The following is a 7,522-nucleotide window of genomic DNA, read 5'->3' as shown; positions in this document are numbered from 1 at the left end:
TCACTACAACTCTTGGATTTTGGCTGTTAAAAGAAGCTATCAAACTCGCTATACTATTACCCAAATTTTGAAGAAAATGAGTGGCTCCCTTTGGAATAACAATTACATCAACAGTATTAATTTCCTGAGAGAAATAATTATTATTTTTTTCCATGAATTTGATGATTATAAAAATACAAAAATGCGATATAGAAAATAAACAAAAATTTTGTCTAGAATTGCATGTGCATAGGGTGTAGACAGTCAGACGCATGGAAAAAGTCTTGGGACTTTCCAAAAATTGGTGGTGAGATCAATGTTGTTAACCACTAACTATTTTCATTACCTCCTAATTGCCACTTACTCCTTTATTTTTTAATATATGAACTCCATCACCATTCATTACTTTTGCATAGTTGATTATGCTTTTTGAACCTAACAAGAGCACTTAATACTTTAAAGATTAAATAGAACAATGATGCCTATTACATAATCATAGTACCCTAAATCCTATTGTATTACTCCATGGAGATCAATATTAGAAAACTTAAAATTGTGGAAAGCATAGGAAATGATATAAATTGTGCAACTATGTCCTTTGCCAATGTCCACCAGATATCTCAATTCATTATTGAATCCATTTTCATACACTTCTAGTCCTAAGAAAAGATAGCCTCTTTATTTTTCTTTGCATTACCTACTCAGCATTTTACACTTTCAACTTGCTCTCCTCTGAAGTGATATTTTGTGTACTTTTATATCAAGTTAAAATAGGGCCGCATTAGGTTTTCTTCAATCATTATTTTTTAGTAGTTTGAAAGTTTCAGATGATGGTAGCTATAGGTCACATCTTATTTGAGATCTAAATGTTTCTTCCTTGTTTTTTTATACAAATCAATCTCAATATTTTGTATTTTTTCTTACAAGATGTCCTTTTAGAAGAAGACATTGAAATGATGAGATGACTTTTGAACTTAAAATGGTGTCAAAAGAATGTTGGGTTGGGTTGTTCAAAGCTTTTTTGTAATTGTTTAGTTATTTCAATTTTTTAAAATGTATTTAGATTGGTGACTTTATTATAAAAATAAATTTTTGAAGTCATTATTTAAGATGTTGATTATTATTTTTTGAGTATTTAGTCAAAAAAACATATCATAGTAAAGTTAAATATCTCAAATTAAAAGATATATTATTTTATTATTACTTATATCTCGCTCATTGTTTCACATAAAATGTACTATGAGAAGAAAATGTCTATATTTCTAAAATATTTATAAAATTAGGTATAGGGTAATGTCCCCCATTCGGTCTTTGGTATTTTATGCTAATTCAATTGCAAGAATTTTTTTTCCTATCCATATTTGTACTAAAACATAATCTTTAAATTGATTAAGCCAATTGGTTTAGTGCTTAATATAGTGTGCAAATGATTTGATATTAAATTTTATATTCTATAAATATGGATTGTTGACTCAAAGTTTTAATATTAATCTAGGAATTTGTTTTAATATTAATTTGGGAATTTTAGATATAAAGGAATATTCCATACTTAATCTCTATTTTTTATGTTCCCTTCACTAACTCTTTTTTAGTGTTCCCTTCACAAAATATTGTGTGCTTGCATCCATCCTTGTTTGTTGTATGTATTTTAGCATGTTTGGATGAAGTATTTTAGAAAATTTTGATTTTTTAAGAATTCCATTGTCTTAGACGCAACATTTGAGTTTCTCTCTTTTGCTGGAGTCACTTGGTACCTGCAATCACCCTTATTTGTTAGCCTATATCACATCCATGGCGTTGGATGTGGTATTTTTACCTAATGCGATCCTTTTGCATGTATCTAGCCTTTAACTAAGGTATTGTGGTCAATGTTTATCTCTTTCGTATAAGTCACTTTACCACTTACACTATTTAGTTGGATTAAGTTTCTCAATCTAGAAGATATATATACTCTAAAACTTTCTTTGAATTTAACAAACTTGGAATGTTTATATTTTCTGATGTGAAAATTATGTGCATATTTAAAAAAGAATTAATTAAGCTAAATGTATTAGAAATCAAGCTTTATAATGAGAATTCAAAACATATACACTGTGCACTATACACTTGAGTACGGTTTGTGTGTAAGCAAAATGGAGGATACATGATTTTGTGATTTTTGTCCACAATTTATGTACGAAATAAATATGAGAGCTAGTTCCATAATGTAAGAGCATATTTCTTTAATAGAGTAGCAAACGTAGGACACAAAATGCACATTACTATAATATATGGATAAAACTAAAATATGATTACTTGAGTACATGTATAATTTACTTACTTTAATCATTATTATTATCTCATTTAGTGTACCATATATATTTTTATTAGTAATCAATGTTATAATATAAGTTTGACTTTAGTAAACATTAATAAAAAATTATGTATTGACATATTTTATTATTATTTTTCTCTATTTCTAATTCTAAATCATCATCTTCTTGAAAATAGCCTTCATTCATACATTTAAACTTATATTACATGTTAAAAAAAAATGCACATTGCTACAACATATAGATTAAATTAACTACCATTTAATAATATAAATGTTTTTATCAGTTCTCTTTCTCAAATTTAACATTTTTTTTGGTTTTCTAGGTAATGGCTAGTCCCTCCTAAAATCTTTCCAACTGTGCTTATCTAAGAACTTTTCACACAAATGAAAGTGGAAAGTATACGTATACATGTGATGTACAATAATTTGAGATAATCAAAGTGGAGGAAGTGTTATAGGAAATCAATGCACAATAACTCAACAATTACAACTATTGCACATATGAAAGGGAGATTCATGCTGACAAGTATTATAGAGAAGGAAATGCACCCATTATTCAACGTGCATTTCAAGACTATCTTAACCATCCATAGAACATGATTTTCTTGTCTTGTCTTCTATTGGTGTTTATCAATGAATTATCTTATATAACTTTTTACAAAATAGAGGCTTTTTGTACTTTTCATATTATTGTATTGAACAGAACCACCTTTTGTTCATCCTCTATTGCATCAAATGTTGTTTTAGGTTTAACTTCTAAAAATTTATTCTATTTTGAACACAAATACGTCTTACATGTATCTCTAACACTTATGTATTTTTATTCTTTGTTTACCCCTACATAATTGAGATTTTTCAAAGAGACACCATATGTTTGACTGCAATGGCCTTTTTTCATAATGCAATTTGGATACCAAATTCAACATAACACATATTTATGCATATTTGGACACTTCTACCTATATGTTTATGCTTTTTGCTATTTTTTTTATAAAACTTTCAATTGTTACCCTAAATTTAATCTAAATTTGTCCTAACATTTATTTCTATCATTTGTGTGCATTGCATGTATTCATACATATATGCTACCTTAGCACTCTAACAAATGTGTTTATCTTATCCTATCTAGGCCTATCATGTATATTTAATTTATTCATATAATACATTCTACTTCAAATTTGAACACATTTTTGAATCAATTCCCACACTTTAATTGACATATTTGTGCTTCACCAAAGCAATTATGGCTTCTAGTTTCCATGTATGCCATCCTATATCTATACATTTTCCTCATGTACATATTTTGGTTTCAAATGAATGTTAGTAGATTTAATTAAAACTATCAGTTTAACACACAAATTTATATTAGGGTCTTGGAATTTTTTTTATGTTAACACCAATAACAAGGTTACTACCATATTTTCCAAACTAAATATGTCTTTCTCTTCCATACTAACCATTTATTGCAAACATTACTCATCATCCAGGATCATACTTAGCATCACTAAATATGCACTTCAAGACACTAATTCTGGATTGCATATCCTCAGTACGTCCTCTTACCTCTATTCCTTTTCCTCACATACATGTTTTGGTTTCAAACTACTTGTACTTAATACTATTAAGATTAGGATATTTTCTTTCTTAGTTGACAACATCAATGGATTTTATATTTCATTACTTACAAAATGTATATGAAAAAATGCAAGAATATTACTGAAAATTGAATTTAAAGCATAGATGATATTGTGCTTAATACAAGGAAGTATTTATAAGTAAGAACCTCAAGTATGCATCCTTTTAGCATTCAAATAAATTGATATTACTCTCCATATTATTTGAATATAATTTGTATTGGTAGACCACTATAGTTACTCATTACTTTACCTACTACACTTCACCATAGACATGCATTCAACCATATCAAAGTGACCTACAACTACTCTTGTTCTATTGTGACCATTACATTCTCTGTGCAAACTGGTACAATAGTATACTACTTATGTCCAACCCTAATTATATAAAGTGGGCTATTAGGACATTAAAAAATGCGTAGCTCTTTAAATTTACTTTTTTATGACTACTATGTTTGTATTTTTAACGTGAATATGATAATCACCTATGTCAATTTATAGGGAAAATTCAATCTCCCCAAAAAATTTCTCAATCTCTCATAGAAAATGCAATTAGACTTATGAATAATGAAAACCTACATGTGCAACCACATATCCAAGTGTTTCATATTGTACCATTTGGAAAAGGAAATCAATCAACAAATCGATATAAGTTAGAGCTCTTTGATGGCCTTCATCATCAAAGAGCAACCTTGACAAGGAAGTTTAATGATCTTATAAGTTCAGATTAGATGCAAAAGGGTTCTATAATATATGTCACCCACTATTCTATTCTCACCATTTGTGATTCAAGGTAAGTCAACATCTTCTAAGATTCTATTTAAAGAAACCTTTCTTGTTTTATTATGAAATTGTGTAACCTTTCGAATATTATTATTTTACCTATTTGTTTAGGTGGATTGTAATCTCCAACTTAGAGGCTCAATGCATAGAACATGATATCACTAGTGTTCCCATCTTCTTATTCAAAGAACTAGATAAAATTGTAAATGATTCTTTTCTTAGTCCATTGAGCATGGGAAAAAATGTTGGACACATTGGCACATAATAATATATGAATCCTACTAAATTGATGTTTGGCCTTGATGCATCTCTATGGAAAAAATGCCACACTTCAACAATCACTCCATTTAAAAGTTTGAACCCATATCAAACATCATGGACTATAAAAGGTTGCATGACTATGAAAAAAGAAATGTACCAATTCAACTCAAAGAATGGGAATGGTCATATGTTTAGTTTTGACATTATTGATACTAAAAAGACTAAAGTTCTTATAACCTGCTTCAATGATGTTGTTGACCTCCACTTTGAGAAAGTCCACGTTACGAGTGTCTACACATTGTCAAGTGGTACCATCAAATCTTCCAACAAGTTCTACAATAAGTTGAATGGTGATTTTCAAATAACATTAAAGGAAGATTCAAATATTTTCTCTATGGGATGATGACCTCTTGATTCCAACACTTCAACTCACTTTTACACCCATTTCAAAGATTATGAATACAAATATTAATTCTTGAGTTGATATCATTGGAATCATCATTTGTGTAGACCTAACCTCTATGATTAGAAGATGTGATGCAACTAAGGCTATCCAAAGGAGAATCAAGATGATTGATATTTCTTCGTCTACTATCAATGTCACTTTGTAGGGATAGGAAGCTATGAAAGAAGGTGCACAACTATAAGAAATGTGCCATCTACACAAGTCAAATGTACTTATTGTAGAAAATGGATGTATGTTAGAATATAATGGTATGTTCGTAAGCACACTTGATACTTCCTAGTTACTTACAAACCTTGATATTGATGAAGCCAAGCAACTACATTCTTGGTTTGCCCAACATAGACATACTTGTCTTGCACCAACACCCACCCTGCTAGATTTTCCTATAGTTTTAGCATGGATAACTATTACCACCATTGTAGATGAAATCTAAATTCCACAAAACCTCTCCTATGCATTGTTAAAGAAAAACTTTTTTTTTCATGAAAATAACATTTTGTTATCCAACTTGACCCCTTGTCATATTAGGGAAATAGTGTAAGAAAAGAGTTAAAAAAAATAGTGATTGCAAATTGTATCGTCCAAAGTGTCTCACCACCTTTTCAAGTTGTCATTAAAGATATGTACACCAGGTCGAACTCGTAGACCATACTGGAGCAATGTGGGCAACTTCTTTTGATGATATTGCAATTAAAATCCTTGGTATACCTACAAAAGAACTTTATATCATACAATTAAATGATACTAAACTTGATCATACAAAGGCAATTTTTCAATATGTGCATTATAATCTATCACTCTGTATAGTTATAAGAAAAATGGAAACATATAATAATGAATTATATCTGAAAAGAACAATTGTAGAAGTTTCCATGTTGGATTTTATAAATTAGAGCAACTTGCTCTTCAATGAGCTCCCACTTCTTAGTTAAGCTCCCCCTGAATATGGAATGCAAAAAAACATGAAGGACAGTATTCTAGAAGACTTTGATCCATACATGAAGACAACACTTGCTTATAAATATATTGTATGTGAATCACTCCTTTATTTATTATTCTTTAAATATCCATTTTGTACCCTTTCCCACCTTCCCCTATTTGCATTGAATACCATCAAATTAAATACTACTCATCAATTGGGTTTCAAGACCTCTTCAAAACTTTCCTTTTCCCCTTGTGATAAATTGAAGTTATAGTTCTTGTTTGTGAATTATATATATTTTGTGTTGTGTTTTATGGCATATTATTATTTATGAAAAAAATTATGTGCTATGTTATACATGTGCTCTATGTTTTATTTATTCCTTCAACTTGGATATTATTATATAATATAACTTATATTTGTTAATACCAAGTACATTATAAAACAATAGTCAACACTTTACCCTTGGTAATTTAACATTTCTAAAAAACAAGATATTTTGAAACTACTAGTCTTAGTCTTCAACTTAGTTGATTTCTCTACCTATACAACTCACAAATAAGGATAGATATTTCTATTATAGCATTGTAACATCATAGAACCTCTTTTCTTTTTCATTGTATAATGGTAATATAAACATATTTTTCATCTTATTGTACAATTTAGGAAATGGCTCCCATTATACTTGATCCAGACAACCAACCCATCCAAAGTAATAGTGTTGATCTGCAATCATGCAAGAGAAGTCATTTGTATTGTGCTTGCAATAGAGATGAAATTACAGCACACCATTTCCTCTAGCATTGCCAAAATTTATAACTAGCACCAAACCAATCGGTCCACCGCCACCTCCAATGTTCTACATGCTCCCCTAGTCCACCAGATTTTATAAAAACTTTGAATATTCTATTGGACATGGCTCTCGTAGCCAAAACTCAATGACCCACATGGATTTCCAATTATTGCCTTAATATATAGATGCAAGCCACAAATTTATAACTAGGATAGATGTCCTCTCAAAATTACAACTATGTACTACTTGTAAGGAATGTTACTCTTGTATCAATGTATGTTGATAGAACGGTGTTATAACTTGTAATAGATAATTTTTTTCTGAGAGAGGGATCCATCTATTCTCAACAACCAACAACAAGGACCCCTTT

This window comes from Cupressus sempervirens, chromosome 11, assembly GCF_028749045.1.
Source record: "Cupressus sempervirens isolate cs-2001-9-10 chromosome 11, ASM2874904v1, whole genome shotgun sequence".
NCBI classification, from domain to species: Eukaryota; Viridiplantae; Streptophyta; class Pinopsida; order Cupressales; family Cupressaceae; genus Cupressus; species Cupressus sempervirens.
This window is presented reverse-complemented; position numbering follows the sequence as displayed.